Raw genomic sequence first — 22,464 nt, 5'->3', positions numbered from 1 at the left:
TATCACTTCTTCCTCTGTCCTTGTGAGCAGCCTTTGAGGGTTAGGATGTGCTGGTTTTTTGTCTTCTTTTTTTTTTAATGAGAAAAATAATTTCCCCACAGCCCCTGTCAAGAATTTTTAGCCCCTAATGGGTTGTTTACTGCAGGTTGGATTTGATATGTAGGTCTTGTCTTTCCTGACAGAACCCTTCAAGGTCGGCTCTTCAGTGCAAAACACTCACATTTTATTTTTCTGTTTTCCTATGAATATTTCCCAAGATTTGCTTAAAATGAGTTGTTTCCATGACTATGCTCACTTGACGGACTTGTTCCTTGGGATACAAATGGGTCTCCAAGTCTGTTTCTCTGTGGAGGGGGAGGATAATGAGAACAACATCTGTTGTGGTGTAAACTGTAAATTTAAGATATTTTTTTCTCATCCTGTAAAAGATCAGCAAATTGTGCTGATGCTGATGATGGTACTTCGTGCCGTCTCCAGTGCTGATGGGTTCAGAGTGGGGACACTTGAGGACACGTTGCACATCTTGTTTTTTCTTCTCTTGGTGTGCCAAGGCTTGTTTGTGGTGTTGCCTCCAGGCTGGAGCTGGAGACAAGAGGAATGGGACTCCAGAAGGGTGAAAGTGGAAGAAGAGAGAGAAAAGTTGGGAAGGGGGAAAGAAAAACACCCTGGTTTTACCTTTACTCACTCCCTTCTTCAGGTGGAAGAAGGGAGTGGGTAAAGGTAAAACCAGGGCGTTGCAAAGGGTGCACCAAAGAAAAATCCACGACTGGTAACTCTCAGTGAGTGAAGTTGAGCATTGAGGGATGAGCTCCTAAAATAAAGCCCAGCAACCAGCACAGAAATGTGGGGGAGTTTGGCTTCAGCCAGTTGGTACCAGAGTTCCAATGGGATAGTGTATCCCTTCACTGGGTTTTTTATATCTTCTCTGTGTGTGTGCATGTGTTCATGTGTGTGTATATATATATATATATATATTTATATAAAAATCTAACAAATTTCTAACCCATATAAATCCAATTACCCATGTTTTGCCTGCAGGGAGCGAGGGAGATTAATGTTTGGTATTTTGGCAGGAATGTAAAAAGAAATAGGTGGTAATAACAATGAAGGCTCATAAAAAGGAACCGATAGTCGTGTCTGTGCCTGGAACTCAGCCGTAATTCTCCTGGGGATTTGTCGGCACGGTGCCTTGCTCCTCTGGAGGGGCAGGAAAGAGCCAGGAGTGCTTCCTGGGCACTTGAGCATCCATCCTGCCAGTGAAGGTTCCATTAATGTGATAATAATAGAGGCTGATAAAGAGAAATGGTTTATGCTCCCAGGGCACCTTCTTGTGACAGATCCTGCTCTGTGTTGGGGCTCATAGGAGTCACAGGAGCGTGCTCCTCTTTATCCCTGTTTCACTGAGAGGCAAATCCCAGGGGAGGAGGATGAACATGGAATGAGAGGAGGGAGCTGAGCTCTTCTCCACCCTCTATGTTAAATCTGTGGTGATCCCTGCAGGTCTAGCTTGGAGTAACATGGCCTGGAGAGTTTCAGGCGGGAATTGGGAGTGCCAGAGTTGTGTTCTCATCATTTTTTCTCCACTCAGAGTCCTTTCCTGCAGTGTCTCCTCCCTTCCCTCTCATAAACCCAGGCACCTGAGCTGCCTTTTCCTGCAGCTCTCACTCATGGGACAGTAGTTTTGTTGGAGGACCATGAGTCACTGCAGGCCTGTTCCCATCTCATCGTGTCACTGTTTGACCTCATCCCCTCGTGTCCATGGCCTGTGGTGCCCGCAGTCAAAGAGGCTGTCGAGGCAGAGTGCTATTGAGTCACAGCTTTCTCTGCTCGTAGCTCTTTGGGTTTGCTGTGGGGGCATTGCTGGCAGGTCATGGTTGGCCATCCCAATGGGTTGATCCTGCCTGGAAACCTTGGCTGGGTTTTATCCCAGCTGCATCACAGGGGTGGAAGCATCTCCACTGAAGGGCTGCAGGTGCTTGAGCAGAAGGTGCCGAGCAGGCACCTCCACTCCCTCAGCTTCAACACTTGGGAGCCAGTCACTCATCATCCTCCCCTGACACCCTCCCTCTGGTGTTGGGGTGACTTCTCGCTGCTGCTGCTGTCCCCTGTGTCAGGGGTGGCCCCTGCGCTGCTCCCGAGCTGTCACCCGTGGTCGTGTATTAATCACGGTTCAGATATTGTGTCCCTACAGCGGGTTCTCTGCAGGCTTTGCATCAGGCTCTTTGCTCTCCGTTTATTACCACCACTGGTTTTATAACCCACTTTATCAGATGACTTTTTTTTCCTTTCTTAAAGAGCATAACCCATGAGCAACTCATCATTTCCGAGAGTGCCGTTAGCGGGAGAGCAAGGGCTCCTTGCTCGTACCTGAAATGAGGAGCCGGCTTTACCGTGGTGTTGCATTTAATTCAATCAAGGCAGTTAAAACCAAGATTTAAAGTCCTTTGTGTGATCACAGGAGTTGCTCTGATGCAGCAGCAGGTAGAAGGAAAGATTGAGCCCATTTCTGAGGGGACTGGGAGTAGCTGTTGGAAGCAGCCAGGCCTGGGGCTGACTGCGGCAGCAGCCACGGTGGGAAGCTCTTAGCATTCACAGCGCGTCCCATCTCTGTCTCCGTCACCCTCCCTGCTCCTTCTCCTCAGCCCCATATATTCCTTTAAGTAGAATTGATTCATTTGCCTTTTTTTTTTTTTTTAACTGGGGGGAGGGCTGTTTTTAATTAATATTCTTAACTGTATGATAATTGCACTGACTGGTCCCATCGCTGTCTGAGTCACCCTCTCCTCCCTTGTTCTTGCGGGAAGGCTCTTTGGACTTAATTAAAGTTAGGGATCCAGGGCTAGTGGGAACAGCAGGAGTCTTGCAGGGTTTTTGATGAAATGATTGCTGTGGGGGAAGTGGCTATTTCCTACCCGAGCCATAGATTGTGATGCTGAGACAGTGTTACGACCGTCTGGTTTGGCCACCTGCTTTTACACGGGCTGCTGCATCTCATCCTGCATTCCCCACCTGCGCCCACAAATCCCTCCTGGACACCCCAGCCCTTGTTTTGGGGTGAGAGGAGCCCAGTTTCACAGTGTTGCCCCTGCTTAGAGACATCCCCTCCTTGTGTGAGTCTGTCTTGGAGCAACCCTGTCTGAGCTCCCCTGCCTGACATCAGTGGGGTGTTGCAGGTTGTGGTGGGGAATTTTGGAGGGATAGTGGAAAAGCTGCATGGACTCAGCAGATCTTTTTGATCTCTGGTTTCAGCGCTGGTGCTCGCAGACAGCACTGCCACCAGAGCTCAAATGCAGCCCAAGCAAGAGCTTAACAAGCTCCGAGAGCTGTCCAGAAAGTTATCCTGACACCAAGTGACAGACTCTCAATTGATATCCTCTGGAGACTTTAAACTCACTCCTGCGAGGTTTCCAAAGCTGGTTTTGTCTCATACCTGAAGAATCCTTTATCTGCTATGACGCCTCCCCTGCCTTGTCTCATTGCTCCTGACGTTTCTTTGTTGCCTGCTGCAGCTCGGGTAAACTCCACTGTAAAACTGTTCAAGAGAGGTTTCTCTCAGCCTTTGCTCAGCTCTCTTGCTGGAGTTCTGATATAAATCACCTGGGCTGAAGCTGTTCCTGCTTGGCTCTGCAGGGAAGAGGCTGGAGCGATGTCAGGACTGCTGCTGCTCATCCCAAGGGGCGGGGAATGCTCCAGACCCCTGGGGAAGGGCAATATAGTGGTTGGTGTAGAAAAGTGAGAGAAACTATTGTAGGAGATGGCTCACCTTCCATCCTGGCAATGCTCTGGAGCAAACAAGCAAAATTATTTGTGATCAGCTGGAATGGACAAGAAACTGCGCCACGGCCAGAAGAGATTTTCTTGTTTGTCAAGGAGAAATTGTGTCAGACAAATGAAATCTCATCTGTACCATGGAGTAAGGAGCCTGGTGGGCAGAAGGGAAGCAGGAGGTGCTTCAGAGGTTCAGATGGTGACCCAGGCAAGGCTGGAGCTGCTGCCTGTGAGCAAGTGGGAAGCCTGAGGTGGGAATCACTGTCTGGGATGGCTGTAAGAAAGCAGGCTGGGAGTTCTAAGGTGCTTCCCTGCTTCTGAGACCCAGCCCAGTCGAAAATCCATTCCCAGCTGGTAGGAAAAGCCACCTTTGCAGAAGTTTCAGGCTGCAGGTGGCTGGTAACAGTCTGCTGGATGGCACAGAGAGTTTTGGGGAGCTGGCTTTATGCCCTGAATCTGTCTGTGCAGGAGTGTGACTGTTCATAGCATCATTATGTTGCAGGACTGGCATTTTGGGATGCCACCAAGGACTCTTGAGGTTTCTGAAGTAGAGATGTGCAGTTGCTGATGTCTCGTTCTAGACCCCATCCTGTGGTGCTCCAGGTGGGAAGGTCCATGAGGAAGTGTATTGATTTTCCTTCCAAGCAATGGGGTTTTCCAGCCTTCTGCAGGGTCTGCAGGGTAAATGCTGGCCTCATCCTTCTGCCTTTGTCTCTGGTGTTCCTAAGCAGCAGCGCTTTTCCTCCTCTCCCTGCTGTGGGTGCACCCATCACGGATCCAGCCATCTCCAGACCCCTTCCCCAGTCACGCCAGACCCCCCGTGTACAGAACAAGCTTTTAAGAGGCAGCTGGGGCCTGCCTAGACTCTATAACTGAGGCTGGACACTCTCAGGGGTGCAGTTGAGGCATTTTCCTTGATTTTGCTTTTATTGCCTGGTAAATCAGAGACGGGGCCAGGCCATCTGCAGGAAGCAGCTCTGTGCACTGAAAGTTGTTCTCCCTGCTACATCTCTCTCCTAGCCCACCTCCCCAAGCCGGGAGCCATCCAGGGTGGCCAAAAACAGACAGTCCTGGGCCTTGGGCTCCCTCTGGGAAGAAGCCCTGGCAGAATCCCGTGCTTTGTCCTGCGATTGCTGAGCTTGCAGCAGTTTTCAAGACTGATGCTGCACTTAGCAGGGTGCTGCCAAACAGATGAAGTCCAGCAGGTTATTTCCCTTCAGAAGCCATTTATCTTTTCCCTTTTAGATGCTGGGCTTCTGTCTCTCATCTCTTGTTTTATCTCTCATGTGGGAAGGAGCTCAGTCTTCCAAACCCTCCCGAATCACTGGTGCAGAGCACGGGTTCAGAGCCCATCCTGGGGAGGAGAGGCAGCTCTGGGGGCAGGTACTGTGGGAGAGGGGGTGCCAGGGCTCCATTGATTTCTTTCCCATTATTATTTAGGGAACTTTGCACCAAACTTCAGCTTCTTGTGCGTTTCTTTCAGTTGGATGCGGCTGCCCTGCGGGTTGGTGGGATTCCAGAAGGTTCTGGGCTGGGGTTTGAAAGTTTTATTCCATCAGGGAATTGACTACTTGTCTTTCTTTTTGGGTGGGGGTTGCATGGACTGAGGGGAAAACTGAGATGCAAAACATCATATAGGAGGTTTAGGAGTGCCTTGGGCTCTGCTACCACTTCTTGCTTGACCTCACTTCACCTGAGGCTCCGAATTTCCTGACTTTTTGTTCCTTTCAGAGACTCTAAACCTTGAATGCTGCCAAACAGTTTGGACACTCCCATCCAAAAGTTTCCTACAGTAACAACACTCTTTCTCATTAAACACTAACTTAATAGAACAGGAGAATGCCCCCCATCTGTGTGATGGATATTAAACTTTAACAACTCTGTATATCTATTACCTTGCTGCTAAATCTTTATATGCCTTAAATAATCAATTGATATTTAATTAGCATACAGTACTATTACTGCCTTCCTAAATCTGTAATGATAAACCAAGTTACAAGTTATTGGACGTTAATTACTATCTGATGATTAGAAACAGCAAGACATTTCCCAGCCTCATCCCAGATATAATCCAGCGTGTCCGTGCACACTGCTGAGCCAAGCCACGGTCCCTGTCTCTTAATAATCAATGGCTGTTCAACATGCAATATTTGTCTAATTAGCACTAAATTAAATCCTCATTGACAACACTTCAGGGTAAGAGATCTGCATCGAATATGATGGATTAGGCACGGAAGGGCTGTTATTGTAAGCAGGAGATGTGTGTGTCACTTGCTTTGCTTGTCATGGCTGGCACAGGCTCCCTGTGACTGTCAGCCCGCTCCTGGGGGGACGGTGATGGAGCGGTGCCTGGATGTTGGATTGACAGTCCTGGAGACCCTGGGTCCCTCTTTGATTGAGCTGTAGACATGAGCAGCTCTTCCCAGCACCCTCCTCTGCTTCCAGCCTGCTCTCACCCATGGATGTACAAGTGCCTCCACCAGCAGGGTGGATTTGAGTGGGAACGGGGCTTTCTGTGCCGGGGCTTTCTCTGCTGAGAGAGGGCAGATGTTTCTTGTGCATTTTGCGCTTTGTGAAAACTTCCTGGGAGTGTGTGTAGCCTCTGTTTGGGCAATGAGGTTCAGGGAGATCACAGAGTTCCAGAATGGTTTGGATAGGAAGGGACTTTAAAGCTTATTTCTGTCCCATGGGCAGGGACACCTTCCACTATTCCAGTTTGCTCCAGCCTGGCCTTGGACACTTCCAGGGATGGGACATCCCCAACACAAGATGTTTGCAGCCACAAGTCTGAGCTCACAGCAGGGACGCTGGGGGAATTTGGAGGGGTGTGGGGGTGAGAGCAATCCCGAATCCTGGCGTTGCAGGGAGGAGTTCCCTCGGGAGCTGCTGTCTCGCACATGGCAGCCCCGCGCCGTGGTTTGTCAGCATCCATGGAAGCAGTTTTGCGAGAGCAGCGGGAAGGATTGCACAGCCGCCGGCTCCTTGCGAGACTCAGCCTGTCCTTCACACTCAGCGTGGATGTAATTAACTGTGCTGATGGGATGTTATGCCAACAGCAAAGCAGAAAACACCAGAAAATGAGTCAGGAGCGGTAGCAGGGCTGTTCAGCGTGGAGAGGCTGGAAGCGGCAGCCAGGCGTGCGGCTCGGCTCGTGTCCTCCACACGGCAGGAGCTGGAGCATCCTCCAGCAGGAGGGCAGGGTGTGCCTCTGGAGAGGAGCAGTGGGGCACAGGGAGCCTCCCTCAGCATCTGCCGTGGCTTTGCTGTGGCATTCAGGGGAGATGCACGGTCCCTGGGAGTTGTTTCTCTCCCTGGATGTGTGATGGATGTGTAACTTCAGCTCCCAGTTCCCTCCTTTCAATCCTTTGCAAGGAATCACTCTCCTTGCTGTGTCAGGGATGTTTTTCAGCACTGGTTTTCCTATCTCTTCTGGGTTTTACAGGTGGTAAACCTCCTGAAGCCTGAGTAGCTCCTTGGCTCCTCTCTGCCCCCCAAAAGTGCAGAACTGGCTGGGCAGTGTCCTGCACTTGGCAGGAGCAGGGATGAGAAAGAGGAAAAATGAAAAAAAAAAAGACTGTCAATTAGCAATTGAAATTGTTCTTAAAAGAATTTGCCTATTCTGCAAGGAATGTTTAGTAATTGATAGCAATTTCTAGCAATTAAATACAAATTAATTTGTGCTACTGAGAAGCAGTTTATTTATGGCTCTGTATTTATGGGCACTACTTCTCCTTAAAACTATCATCGTTGCTTTTGATAAGTAATTAGAGTTTACTGAATAATTTCCCAATGTAGGTATGAATTTTAAATAATTTTTAATACCGTGCAAATGTTGCATTGTATTGCTGAGTGAGGGATTATCATTATTTATGGTGTAGTAGGGCCTGGAGGCTGGGACAGGCACTGTGCGAGTGTATAGCACAGAGATAGTCCCTGCCCAAACAGCTTGCAGGGAGTTTTATGTCAGCAGAAGGATCGTGAACGTGCTTTTCTAAGAAATAAAAGTCATTTGGAGTCATTTGCACCTGTGTAGCACAGGCTGCAACGTGTTTCTCCTTCCTCTTGAGTAGGGGGAAATAGTAATTGCCTACTAGTGATAGTAATGGTTAACCACTAGGAGGAGGAGTGGCAAAGTCCAGAGCATGAGGGGGTGAACAAACCCCATATGTTTTGATTACTTAAATTACAGATTATTTGAGCAACTTGGGGTAGTGGAAGGTACCCTGCCCATGGCAGGGCTTGGAAAAACATGAGTTTTAAAGTCCCTTCCCAACTCAAATCATTCTGGGATTCTGTGTTTTGAAGTGCCTTTTATTTGCTTTGTGGCTTTTCTAAGACGATCTCAGACTGTGGTTGCAAACCTTGAACCGTGTTCCTACAGCTCCACACATGCACTTCAGCTCTGCACAAGGTGAGATCTGCATGCAGGGCCATTTCCAGGACTGGCAGATTTGAGCAGAGAGGGAAAAGCAACAAATGGTGGGAGCTGACAGTGTGACACCAGGCATGGAGAGAGCTGTGGCCAGAGGAGCTGGTTTTAGGAAAGCTTTGTGTCCCAAGCACCTTCCACCAGGTGTGTGACTCCCCTCAAAGCATCCGATGGATGCTCAGCAGGGCAGAACTCATGTCAGGGATGGTGTGGGAGGGAGAGATGTCTTCTGCTGCCTGATTTACAGATGGGGAAGTCATCTTACAAATGCTGGAAGCAGGAGTTGGCCAGGCTGGAGGGAACTGCTAATTAAAGCACATGGTGACAGCATCCATGCGAGGAGGATCCTGGAGAGAGGGAGGAAGCCAAGCCTGGAGAGAGGCACCACGTTCAGAAGTGAGCCTGGGAGCTGGCAGCAGCATCTGGGCTTGCAGTGCCAGGCAGGAGTACACTCCAAAGCACAGACTTTGTGCCCTAAATATCTTTTAGGGGTCCTGAGGTGAGTGTTGCTTTTATGGAGGGTTAAGCCCGAGCCTGGGAACCCTGGAGAATTAAATATCCCACTGTGTCAAAGTGTAGGAACAGATTTGGGATTTACCACATGCACTTGTATCATAGCTGACGTGCCCATGGGCTGTTTGAAACTTTGAGGCTGCTTGGATCCTTTGGAACATCACAGAGGTGCCCGACCCCACTGCTGCTCCCGTCCCCTTTGTCACCTGAAGGCAGCAGGGTCAGCCCCCACCTCTGATTCAAAGTCTGTGCTGATCCTGCCTGTGGCAGCACAGCCTGTTCTGGCTCATTTCTGCCTTCATTACTGAGCTTGATTAAACGGTACTTGTACAGCCAAGGGTTGGGAAAACACACAAAGGGACTTTTCTACTCATCTGAGGCACTTGGGTACCGTGGAGACAGATGCTGAAGGGAGAGGGAGACGTGGAGAGACATTGAGGTCGCGGTAATGAGATGTAACCCATTAGGGCAGTGTCCTTCTGGGATCCAGGGGCCTCCAAGGGAGGGAGAGGGTTCAGACAGAGCCCCAGGACAGGACAAGGCTCCCTCTGAAGAAGGAAAGACTGAACTGAGTTGGCCTGTCTGAGGGACAGGGTTCTGTGGCTTTTGCAAAGGGTGTGGCTGGGAGAAAACGATGGTGAGACTGTTTTGGCCTCAGGTTCTCACGTCTGTATCTTGTTTTATAGAGTCTGTGTGTGCAGCCAGCGATATTATTGGTGCTGCTGGAACACACAGAGCTGCATTTAACCAGCACCTCCTGGGCTGTGCAGCTGCTGTAGCATCACGGGACGTGAGTGGAGCACGGGGTGATGCTAAGAAAGGAGATGACTCCTGTCACCTCTCCGTGGTTCCTAAAGCAACATGTGGTCTCCCAGATCAGATCAAGCTTGTCTTTGGGGGCTGGGAAAAGCTGTAGCAGAAGGTGGCAGCTCTTATTACAGGGCAGCAATGGGTGAGTTTGGCCAGCCCTGATGATGCCAGGTCTGGGACTGTCCACAGGGTCCACCCTGAGTGCTGATGGCTCAGCAAAGGCAGGCCTGGGAGTGACTTCTGAAGATGAGGAACAACTTCAAACCAGCAGGCTCACAGTCTTGAACTCTCCTGCTTTGGGCAGTCTTCCCTTAGATATTTCAGCCTAATTATTTTTGTGCTGTCCTTCCCATGCTGGAGGAGTGCAGAGCTTTCCTCCCTGCTCGTCTGCAAACCTCATCATGTGCTTCATTTGAGCGTTTTCCTTTTTCCCATTCCCTGCTGCTGCCAGGGTCTGGGGCACGATGGTGGCTTTCATCCCTCCTTCCCTGTGATGATTCAGAGCTGGTGGCTTTTGGCCTCTGCACTACAGGTCTCTGGTTTGTTATAAGCTGTTTTGAGGTGGTTTGTGGGGCTCTGGTACACAGAGGAGAGATGCTGGGGACTCTTCTGAGTTAATGAACTGCCAGATAGCAAGGGAGGACACTCAGTGACACCCCGGGTCTCTTTGGGAGGTGTGTGTCACTCCCTGCTCTCACCCTGTGATCTGAGTACCGGGCTCATGTGTGGACTCAGGGATCTTAGGAGATGGTCGAGGCTTTTAACAGTGGGCTCTGATGGCCCTGCTCTCCCTTCCATCAGCTCTGAGAGCTCCTGTAATTAACTGCACATCCCCAAAGTCACTGCGTCTCTGAAGCTTTGGGACCTGCCAGTGCTTCTGACTGCTCCGGTGCCCCGTGAGTGTCCAGACAGAGGTCAGCAAGGCAGCTGCTGTCAGAGGAGCTCAAAGTCTCCAGGCTGGAGAAGAAGGAGCACTTCCCCACCCTTGGTTTGAGGACTGAAGCACCCATAGACTCCGAGGGGTGTAAACAGGGTTTGGGCTCTCAGCAGCCATGGGGTCACTGGATGTTTGTGCTCAGCTCAGCTGGGCAGGGCTGTGGTAGGTGCCAAAATCACCGAGTGATGGGAGAAATGACAGTGCTGGCTATACTGAGGATGTGTGAGGACAGTGCCCTTGCGGGAGGTGGGTGCGGGGAAGGGACTGAGCCATCCTAATCCCTTCTGGAATGATCAGAGTTAAACTCCCGCAGCAGGATTGCTCATCAGTGATTCATCAGCCTGAGCATTAGGGCGTTCTCCCTTGCTGTCTGCAGAAATAACACTGGGGAACAGGGGAGGGGGATGTGTCACCCCCAGGGAGATTTGGGTGGCTCTCAAGTGTCACCACACAGATAACTGACCAAAGCTGGCGGGTTGAGAGAAGGAGATTTGCAGACTGGAGGCAGGGGTGCTGCTGGCACGGTGGCTCTCCAGTGTCACATTGACCACGTGCGGACAAGGGATGTTGCAGCCATGGGTGGACACTCAGGTTTGGGGTGCAGAGGTGCCTGCATGTGGCTAAATTTCGCATTTTAGAGCAGAGAGCTTGAACCTTCTCCTGTTGCTCAACTACAAGCAACACCTGAACCATACAAAGCCCAGACAGAGTGAGTTTGGCAGGTCAAAGCCTCCCTGCCTTTATTGCCTCTTCCTGACACCAGCCCGACCCTCCACCAAATAAAAATTCCACACACGGTGCTGGTTAAAAAACATCAATTAGCTCTAAAACAATAATTTTTTTTGAAATGCCATTTTATATATGCAATAACACAACACAATAATCCTGGGTTATTTAACAGAGCATTTACCATGAAAACAGTCATTACTCTTTAAACGCTGCTGACTGTACAAGCCTCTTAACATTAAACGGCAAGTGAGGCAGAAGTCTTGCCATCAGAAATGCCACATTCTCCTGAATATATTAAAAACACAGGCATTGGGAAGCTTGCTGTCTGAGTGAGTGGCTTTTCCCATGCTGGGAAAGCTCTTGAAATTCTGGGGCAGCCCACGGAGTATGGGGGTAATGTCCAAATTTTGATTTGTTTAGGTGTAAGCATTTGCTGGAGGGGATTAGATGGGTTCAACCCAACTTCACCGTAGTCCCAGGCCTTCCCCTGTACCCCATTCCTCTTTTTCACCCTCAATTGCAACAGAAGAAGTTCAGATTGGACATCAGAAGGATTTTTTTTCACAGAAACGGTGGTTAGACATTGTCAGGGGCTGCTCAGGGCGGTGGTGGAATCCCCATCCCTGGAGGTGTCCCAGGAAGGGCTGGAGGTGGCTCTCAGTGCTCTGGGCTGGGTGACACGGTGGGGTTCAGCCACAGGTTGGACTCGATCTGAGAGGTCTTTTCCAGCCTAAGTGGTTCTGTGGTCCTGCACCATCCTGATCTCCAGGGCTAGCAGCTAGGTTTGTTACCCAGCCTAAACCCAGTGGATTTAGCAGGTTTAACAGTCTCCACAGGGCCTATCTTAATGCACTGATAAAGATGTTTTTTGCAGCTAAGTCAATAATGAATTTAATAGTAAATTCTGCATTTCCCCCCTTTTGAGGTTCAGGGGAATTGTGCTGGATGTATATTATTTGCTTATTTATTAGACCTCTTCTCGTACCTGGCACGAGCCTGAGGGAGCAGATGGAAATACCATTCTCAGACTACCAAAAGCCTTTGGTTTAAGCAAAATAGTTGTGTTTAAAGATTAATTTAAGATGCTTTAAAAATTGAGCAGACCATTCATTTTTAATATTGATTGATATTATTATAAAAGATTCAGCTGCAACTCTTCTCACCAGGACCTCTCTTGGCGCGCAGACAGCGCGTTTGTCTGCGAGGGACGTGGCTTAGTTATTTTTAATCCTCGATACTTGTTCTTGTGAAATTTATGGGAAGCATCATCTCGTATCTGGCACATCAGAGCATCCCAGGCAGGAGCTGGGAGGGCCTGGGAGGAGGTAAAGTTGGATGAATGGCTGGTGGGGGTTGGAGCCTGTGTCTTGCTGGATGGAGGGAAGAGTTTGGTACATCTTATACCAGCAGCATCGTAGGACTGGGAGCAAATCTTCCATTAAACTGGAAGGTACAGTAAATGCTGGGGACCTGAATAGGCAGAAAATAAAATCTGCCCAAACTGCCAGGATGTTTGATTGTGCTTCTTGCAAACCTCCTATAGATTTTTTTTTTTTTTTTTTATTAAACATTTTTTAAAGTGAAGTGGAAATGAAATACTGGCAGAATGCCCAAGCCTGGGCACCTCCTTTGCATTGGCATCCTTTGATAGTGTTTTGTTGGCAAACTGGTGACACAAGGCAGGCACCCCAGCCCTGGAGGAGCTGAGTTTGATGCTGAGGAATAATTTTCTAAATTGCATTTATTTCACAGGCGTGAAAGGTCACAAAGTGAAGGGAAACAAGAACTGTATTCAATTAGACAATTCGATCAAAATAAATCTGTCAAGATGGCATTCCTGCTGAGGAATCAATTGACTTGGAAAATGAAGGCAGCTGCTGCTGCTGCTGCCATTATTGTTGTTATTATTATTATTATTTTAAATTAGCTCCAGTACCTGCTACGAGTACCTGAGCCGGAGTGCCCGAGTGGCTGAGATCATCTATCACTCTTATTAGATATTAATACATCCTCCTCCACCTTGCATTTAGTGCCCTGTTAATGGTCAAGTGGCCCCAGAGTGCTTCCTGGGAGGCTGATGGGAATGATTAGTAATGAGAAGGGATGGTGAGGTGCTTTTTTTTAATTTTTTTTTGTTTTGTTTTTGGTTTTTTTTTTTTTTTTAGCCAGAAGGTTGAGGGAATGAAAAATCTGGTGAGATGGAGAAGAAGCAAGGACACACATGGCTGGTGTGCTTGCTCACACACAGTTCTTGGTGGCTCTAAATTACCCGCAGTAATACCCCTGCATGGTACTTTTTGTTCCGGCAGAGAAGCATCCAAATAATTGAATTTATGGCTGGGGATTGGTAGGAAAGGTGGTTTTCCCCCCATGTTGGTGCTGCTTCTGCTTCTCTGGGCATGCTGGCTCTGACTGGCTTGGTAGCACTGGGGTTGTGGCCATGTCTTGATGGGCAAAGGAGTTTGGCAAGAGACACGACAGGAGAATGGGGTAGAGGGACATGATCCATCAGGTTGGGAGCTGAGGAAAGGCTGTTGGGCAAAATCTAGCATGAGATGTTGTCTTAGCGAATAAATGATTTTGCAGAGGAAGAAATCCTCCCATTGGAGAGAACTGGAAGCCTCCACAGTCCTCTCCATCACCTGAACTATTTAAAACGTGACTTGATAGAGCACTGGAGAATTACAGCAAAGCAACAGGCCTGCCCCAGCTGGATGAGAGCCTGGAGAACTCTGACAGATCCTTCCCAGCTTTGGCGCTTCCCTTTCTGCTGCCGTCAGCCCTTGGCGGCTGATCCGGCGGCACCTCCGGGGGATGTCCTGTCTTTGAACAAGAGGGAAATCAGATGTGCAGGTTCCCAGGGCTGCCAGGCAGCAGAAGTGTCCCAGAGTGTCTGGGCTGCCTGTGATGGGAAAGGTGATGAGGGAAATTTCCTTCATCTTTTACCAGTTGGGGTGTTTTCCTTTGTATCAGGCAGCATTAAAAATCCCACAGAAAAGAAAGAAAATGCACCAAGCTCCGTTAAGGACAGATTTTATCACAGCAATGGATTGCTCTGTTTGCCAACTGCCTTCAGCTTGGTGCAGCTCATCAAAGAGCCTTTTCCTGTGCCTTGGGCAGCTCTGCCTGGATACAGCTTGTGGCCAGGAGGCTTTGCCCCAGATGGGTCACCTGAGTTGGCACCAGATCCTCCTCTCTCTGGCTCAGAAGGTGGCTGAAGTGTTAGCAGTAGGTGGCAGAGAGAAACAGGGTCCTCCTGGACATCTGATAGGTACCAGCACATGGGTTTGGTGCTGACACCATGCCCCAGATGGGTTTTGAGGGTGTGACTCCATCCTTTTCCCTAAAATAACAGAATTTTTTCTGTTGGAAACGCCCCCTAAAATCATCAAGTTCAATCATTCCCCAGGACTGCCAAACCCACCACTAACCCATGTCCCCAGGGGCCACATCTGCACATTTTTAAATCCCACTGCTGTCCTGGGCAGCCTGTGCCAGTGCTTGAAAACCCTTTCCATGGAGAACTCATTCCTAATATCCAACCTACACCTCCCCTTCTGGAACATGAGGCCATTTCCTCTTGTTCTGGTCCTGGTCCTGGACCTGCCTGGCCATCAGACCCCTGTCTGTGCCCTGAATGGGTATTACGAAATGCAGGCGAACCCAGGGGGAAGGAACGATGATGTCCAACTCCAGTTCAGAAGGCTGAATGATTTCTTTATTATACTTATGCTATAATACCTTAATATATTATATAAAGGGAGATACTAAAACTACAAACCTACTCGTTCCAACTACTATATCTAACTCACAATTCATGACCCTGTTCATGAGAGTCCAGCCCCAGGTGGGTTGGATTGGCCACCAGGCTCAAACAATCCTCACCAGAATCCAACCAAGCAATCACCCCAGGTAAACAATTCTCCAAACACATTCCACATGGGGAAAACAAGGAGCAGAAATATAAATTGTTTTCTCTTTCTTTTCTCTGTGCACCTCTATGAAAAATCCTGAGAGAGAGAGAAATGTCCCCATGACAAATGGGTGTGACCTTGCCCACCCTGAGATGCTGCGGCTGGGGTCGAGCGTTGGGAGCCAGGCTGAGGATGGACTTGCCTTTGCCCACCTGTGTGTGCAGGTGATCCAGCCGGGATCACACGGGGGCAATGAGGCAGGAGAGGGACCTCAGCTATCGCCTCCTCCCCCCACGGCTTGAATTTTTATTGACTGGTGATGACAAACTGGTTTATGGACAGATCTTTTATACCCGCTAGGACTCGGCAGTTATTTTTGAGATGATGCTTTGCCTCAGAATCTTCCTTCCTTCATCCTTCATAAATCTTGAGCGAGGCTGCTGCATTCAGACCAAGCTTAATATTCTTCTTGCAGATCTCTGCACCAAAATGGCTCTATCCAAGCAGGGAGGGGTTGGCAGAATCCCCTCCACCTCTTTGCTCTGCTCTAAAGTCTATTAGGGTCTGTAAAAGGGTGTGGAGACCTTGGAGTGGGCAGGACTGTGCTGCCTTGGGGGTGTTTGTGTGAGGCTCCAGGGCATGGATATGAACCTCTTCTCTTCCCATCAGGGCGTAGCTTGTGAGAAACAAGTTGTAGTATGGAGGTGGTGGTACCACCTAGGGAAGAGCAACGTAGGCGGTAATGGGAATAAAGGAATAAGGAAGGGATATAAACAGAGACTTATTTTGCAGCTGTGTTGCTGTTGTTGGCTTTTTTTGAGTGAAAAGCAGAGGAAAAGGAGTTCAGCCCCCTCATTTCACCTCTCATTCACTAAAGCCTTCAGTTGCAAAGGACAGATCCCATTCACTTGGCCTTTCTCCTCTCCTCATTAACTCCCATGACCTTGAGGCTGTGGCAAGAGCAAAGCGTTTATCCCAACAAAAGGATTATCAAAATAAATAACCAGAGTTTTCAGAAAGGTCATGTCCCTCGCAAGCCTGGGCTGAGGCAAAACCTCTGTGCTCAGCTGAGTTTGGGCTGGCTTTTCTTCCCAGTGTGTCGGGTGATAAATCCCACTTGTGTCACCTCACCCCTGAGCGCCGTCCTTCTCACAGCAGAGCTGGAGAATATTTTCCTGGGAGCTGCAGGAATGGGAAGTGGAGCAATGTGCTGTCCCCCAGGGATGTCTGAAAAGCCCCATGGGACCCTGCTGTTGTCATTGTTGCTGCCCTTCCCAGACCATTCCAAGGATCTCCCAGTGGGATGTGACCAGCAGAATGAGCCCCCAGGCTTCCTGTTAGCAGGTGACTGGAGGAATCCTCCTTCCGTCAGGCTCCTTCGGATGAAATGGATCCTGAGGAGGCAAAAGATGCTGATTATTAAGAAAGTGTTGGATATAGAGAAATTAAGGACAGTGTGATATGGAAACAAAGGTGCAGGTGTCTCAGAAGTGGTTCCTACAAATACACACACACCTGTGTGTAGGTGTATGCATGCATAGGTGGTTCCCAGATAAGCCCTAAAAGTTGTTACTCCTAATTGTGCTGTTAAAAATATGATTAGTCCCTCTAATTTTCACATCCTTTGGGATTTCCCTGTGTACTGCACTGCTCTGGTTTAGTTCAGGCTGGGCTCAAGGGACAGGGTTTGCCCTCAACTTATTTCTAGCAGGTGGGCTTTTTTCCATGTTTTTCACAGCAAAATTGTCTCTGACCATCTTCCACTTCCAGTCTCTCTGAACCAAAGCTAAATTCATGTTTGGTGATGCAAATGAACGCGTCTGCTTCCAGGGAACCCTTGGGAGGCTGTCAGGAGCAGGCTGGCTTGCGCACCCAAGTCTGCAAACCCAGGAGCTGAGCTGCTGGGAGTGCAATACCTGTGTGGAGGAAGAACAGAGCTGCCTCGCTGCAGGAGGTTCTCACATCCAGGGTGAGATCCTGCCTGGGATCTGAGCTGGCTCGGCTGCTCCGCGCTTCCCTTCTGCTCCTCTTGGTTCATGCAGCTGGGGAATAAAAAGCACCTGCCTTTGCTGCCGCTGCCTGAGTGAAGTGTTATCAGGTTTTATTCTCCCGCCTGTCTCCCTTTTTCACACCTGTGTATCACAAAAACGTCTCCTATCATCACATGCCCCGTGAAACTCTCCTGGAGCGTTTATCTGTTCGAGAGCAATAGCGGAGGATGTGATTTTTGAGGCTGGCGTCCTCCCTCTGCCTTTCATCCCTTCTCTTTGACGTGATAGAGCATCTCCGAAGTTGTAAAGAGCATTTCTCTTTGTGTGGGTGCACCTGCTCCGCGCGCGCCGTGGGCGGGGGTTCTGTGAGCAGGGGGAAATTGGTGAATAATTTACCACGCAACCAAAAGGACCAGTAAAGCTTTAAATTATTAACACCGAGTTCATTTCAGAGGAGAGATGTTGGAGCTGTTTGCTTTGGCTGCGGGCTCTGTCTCTGAGTTGGGGTGGCAGGAGTAGGAGTGGCTCTGGAAGGATTCTGATGCTGTGGTCATGTTCAGGCTGGAAAAGCATGAGCCAAGGAAATAAATAATTAAAAAGATCCAGATAGGCGTAAGGACAATCCCAACAGCTTTAATTATGTAAGCTGGTGATGCCCTTCCCTAGGAAAGAGATTAAAAAATAATGACCTTTTGTTGCATTGTCAGAGAAATGGCATTTTTCTTTCATTGCCTCCCTTAATTCTTTAGGAAGCAGAGGAGCAGGTGATTCCTCTCTCCTTCCAGGAACTTGGTGTGGGGCAGCTCCTTCCCAACCCAATCCAGAGATGTTCCCACACACATTTAACCTGCTGATTCTTTACCGGCACTTTTGCACTGTTGTGTGATTCCTCTTGAATTAGGTACCGCAAGCCTGGCCAGCAGCTGCACCTGGAGCCCAGGTGCTCACCCCAGACACCAAAATTCCAGCTGTTTTTGGCAGGTGAAGGTGCTGCCCAGCAGGTCAGATGCTGTTCCCCATCCAGGCAGTGTTTGGTGGGGTAAAAGCTGATTGTGAACCGGTGCTGAACCCGAATCAAGAGCTGCCATTGAAGGAGCTTTGCCTGCTTCTCTCTTTTTTTTTTTAAGCACACCAAGAGCTGGGAGTTAATTCTGGAATCATCACTTGCACAAGGATGTTTCTGGCAGGCTCGGGGTTGCTAAGTGTAGTTAAGTGCCTCGAGCATCCCCAACTATTCGGCTCCTTGGCTTTTTTTTCTCCATGAAGAGAAACTTTCTGAAGAGGGAAGCGAGTGCAATCAGCCGTGCTAAATAATCCTGTAGGGTGCTGCAGGAGGTGCCGTCAGCACTGCTGTGTGGGCTGCCTGGGCTGGCTCCTTCCCCAGTTTCACCCCCTCCATCTCTCATCTCCTCTGGATCCTTTTGCTGGCATCTGTGAGAGCAGGGAAGTGCTCGGAGCTGGGTGTTGATCCTCAGGAAGGCAGCAAGGAAGGTGCACTTGGTGCCTCTGAGATACTCAGAATCTTCTTGCTCCTGATCCCACCAGTGCACGGATGGGTTGGACTGGGATGTGCCAGGATGGAGAGCTCCAGATGTCTGCAGCACCAAACAAACTTAAACCCACTCAGTCTCTGTAAATCCCTCTGGGACACTGGGAGTGCAGTGAAGCAGCAGTGGGGTAGGCTCTGCCCTCTTCCTTCTCTGGAATCAGGTGCTTGGTACCACTGAGGGCTCTGGAGGAAAGAGCTCATTTCTGGAGTGATGTGATTTGCCTCTGGTGTTTTCAGGGAGGATTTTTGTAACTGTTTAAACCTGGTAAATTGCTAATTACTTAACAGCATGATTCTGAGAGGAGCATAAAGACAAGGCTCCAAAGCTTCTAAGTGGTTTTTAACAAATACAAATTTCATTTTCTATTAGGATCTTGGAATTGGTTTCTGAGGTGGTTAATGCTGCTTTTTGTAGTTGTTTTGGTTCCTGTTTCTTCGAGTGTAGGAGCCGGCCCTGCATAATACAGGTTGAATCCCAGAGATTATTCACTTTGGTGGCTGCTCTCAATCCTGGCCCCTGGTGTGGTCCAGGGGCCCCCAGTTAGACTGGGCTGGGCTGAACAGCCTTGCTGATGAAGGATCATCCCTGTCCTATTGCTGCACTCATTTTCAACTAATTCAGCACAGCAAATTCCCTCTTTTCCCTCTATTTTTTCACCCTCTAGTCCCGTTTCCAGCGGTGCAAGAGGGAGTGAAAGACCCAAAGCTTTTTCTCCTTGCCTGCCTCTCATGCTGCAAAAATTAATAATAAGCTTCAGCTCCTGAGCCTGTTTTCCCAGTAGCTTATTTATACCTGTGCTTAGTGTTGATTCAGCTGCCTCACATGCATCACTCAAATTCACAAGAGCTCTCATAGAAAGGAGAGATGAAAACCACCCTATCCGTCTTCTGCCTCTCTTTCTTTTCTGTTTTCTCTCTCCTGCATGCTCTCAACACTTGCCTCCGAAGTTTTCAGCACCAGGAAAAAGAAGTTGTCACTGAACGTGTTTCAGAGCCCCTGTGTGAGCTCCCTCTCCTGCTTAAGCCAGGCTTTGCAAAGCGAGGAGCCGCGCTTAGCAGAGCCCTGCCCCTTGGAGAGCCCGCTGCCCACATCAGGGGAGAGGAGAAAAGGCCCAACAGGTGCCTCCTTGGCCGCTCCAAATCTCCCACAGTCGGCACATTTGTGTTAGGTATTGATTTCTGTTTAATAGAATAAGCCAGGAGAAATCACACTCTTTGTTGGCGTTCAAAGGATAAACCATAAAAGCCATTAAGAAGTACTATAAGCAGTGGGATGATTAATGAGACTTTAGGTGCATTCCACTGGCTGCTCCCAGATAATGTCTTTGAAAGATCCCGTTGCTTCTGGCTGCAATTCAGAGCTATTTATTTGCAAGGTGAAGCTCTGAGGAGCAGCGCTTCCAGCCCTGCCTGATACTGTTATGGAGACAAACTGGTTGCCCCCGATTTCCCATCTCCAGAGGGATCTTTTTGCATTGTGGTTTTGCTCGTCAGCCTTGTTGAGATACCGGGGAGGACAAGTGAAAGATGCAGTGTCTGTCCTCAAATTGCTGCTCTGTGCCTGTGGTGAGAGGCTGCCTTAGGGAGAGAGAGCCATGGGCTTAGAGATCATAGGAAGGAAGCCCTTTTTGGGACATATTGATCCTGTTTGGGTTCTTTTTTGGCCTGTTTTTCATTTGTTTTTCCTGTTTTTCATGTCTTCTGTGTCTCTGTCCAGGGGAGCTCTCTGGCAGTTGGGCTATCTGTGATCCTGGCAGTGCTTGTACCCCATAAACACCTCTTTGGTTTCAGTCTGGGCAGAGCTTACAGCAGTGTGCTCCTGCCTCCAGTGCTGAAATCCCCCAAAACTTCACTGCTGGGTTTCTGTGGGGGTCAGCATCCCACTGTGAGCCCCAAAGCGTGTGCATTTGTACATCAGCATCCCACAGTCACCCCAAACCTGTGCGGGTCAGCACCCCACTGTGAGCCCCAGCAGACCTGGAAATGAATATTTCCTTCAGTCACTTTCATGACATCTCTGTGGACTTTTGCTTCCTGAGGTTCCTAAACTGGGATTTTTCAGGACCCCCATTTTTCAGCAGATGGGCTCTTGAGGATGAGCTGAGAGTTTCTCTTACTGCATAAAACCAGATGGGCAAAGAGAGTCTCAGAACCAAGGTCTAATCCATTCTTTCTGCTTTGTTTTTTCCAGCTGCACAACTTGCAGACTTCAGGGTGTGATGTGCAGAGTATGGGGAGGCTGGAGGTACAGAGCTGCTCTCCAGACCAGGGCCGTGCAGCCCCACATCCCAACTTCCCACCTGCTCTGCCAGGTTTCTCTTTTCCCTGGGGAGTGGAAGTTATTGGTGTCACAGCCAATGCTGTTTCTAAACTGAGCCCGTCTGCAGTGAAATAACAAGCAGAACACAAGGAAAGAGATAAGCTGAGTTAAAAAAAAAATAAATAAACAAAAACAAACAAAACCTGCACATGAATTTTTTTTTTTTTAATCTCATGGGGAAAAAAAACAACCCTTCCCTGTGGCAGGGCAGGATATGTGAGGCAGGAGTTTTCTGTCAAGGGAGCCAGAGCTGCCAGAGTTCGTCATCAAGAGTAATAACAACCAAATTATGATTGGCAAACTGTCGTTGAGGGGGTAATGAGGATTTAATCCGGTGCAGCAGAGGAGCAGGGAGGGGGAGCAGGCAGTATCCCATCTTTAATGAACAGCAGCGCTGCTGGCAGGAAGGGAAGGACCCAATTCTGCTCTTGCCTTCCTCAGTGGTCCTGCTGCAGCGGCAGCCAGAGACAGAACCCACCTTCCTTGCAGTGGATTGGTTTTTCCCGTTAAACTTGAAGATAAAAGTCGGCTGCTAAATTGCTGTCACTGTTTTAATTCTCCCTGTCTCGCCACCTCCCCTCTTCCCCCGCTACCTCCTCCTCCTGCTTTTCTCCTTTATTTTTGTCTCCTTCTTTCTCCTTTCTGTGCCTCTCCTCCATCTTTGTTTTGCTCTGTCAATCTCTTCCTTTATTCTAAAGCTCCTTTCCCTTCCTCCGCTCTCCTATCTCCTTTATTCCCTCTAAATTCATCGCTGCTTCTCTCTCCCAAGCCCTCCTCCTCTTTCAGCATCCTCTCCACCGCCGCCGGGCTTTGCAGCCTCTCCTGGGGGCCCTCCGCTTCTCTGTCTCTTCCCACAACTGATTTATTGGCTCACTTGGAGAAAATTTGGGCTGGTATTTGTGCCTCCAAGATGCTGCCAGCAGCTGGGAGAGCACTAAAAGGGCACTGGGTTTGTTTTCAGGATCACAGTCCAAGTGCTGTGGTTTGGGCTGGGTGAGCTCCCCTGCGAATTGTGTTTTTGGAGAGATTTGAGGGTCTTTTGTCTTTCAGCATCCTTTCCCTTTCATACCTGCCCTCCAGACATGAGTTCTCGAGCAAGGTGCTCCCCAGGCTTTGCTTCTTGCATACACTCAGCATTTAATAAGCAAAACTTTGTAGCAAAAACAGTGAGTGGAGGGATGTGGGGGGGTGGGAGCCCTGGGGTGGGGGATTTATAATGTTTATGAGCTCGGGGTTTGCCTCTGCCACTAACTGCTGCCGGAGCTTTAGCAAATCCTTTAATCTCCCTCCTTCCTCAGTTTCTCCAGTCGGTTAAGTGAGGATAATGAGCCATAACTAACTTGCAAGCTGTCGTGGGAGCGATTTAATTAGCGGCTGATCTTGCTAGGTGCTGTGGGGCTTTGGTTCCATGGTACAGGAGCGTGGATTCAGGCATGAGAAGGCTCCAAGGGGCTCAGGACCTACAAGATATTTGCCTGCCTAAACACTTTCGGTGATCCAAGCC

General features: G+C 49.1%; 1 protein-coding gene across 5 annotated transcripts in view; it reads left to right on the top strand.

The window, feature by feature from the left end:
- The window catches only part of LOC100229124 (opioid-binding protein/cell adhesion molecule homolog), a 298,937-nt gene that overhangs the window by 198,203 nt on the left and 78,270 nt on the right, over positions 1–22,464 (top strand). The gene's annotated exons all lie outside the window — the stretch shown is intronic.

The sequence above is a fragment of the Taeniopygia guttata genome, chromosome 24 (genome assembly GCF_048771995.1).
Source record: "Taeniopygia guttata chromosome 24, bTaeGut7.mat, whole genome shotgun sequence".
In the NCBI taxonomy this organism is placed as follows: domain Eukaryota; kingdom Metazoa; phylum Chordata; class Aves; order Passeriformes; family Estrildidae; genus Taeniopygia; species Taeniopygia guttata.
This window is presented reverse-complemented; position numbering and strand designations above follow the sequence as displayed.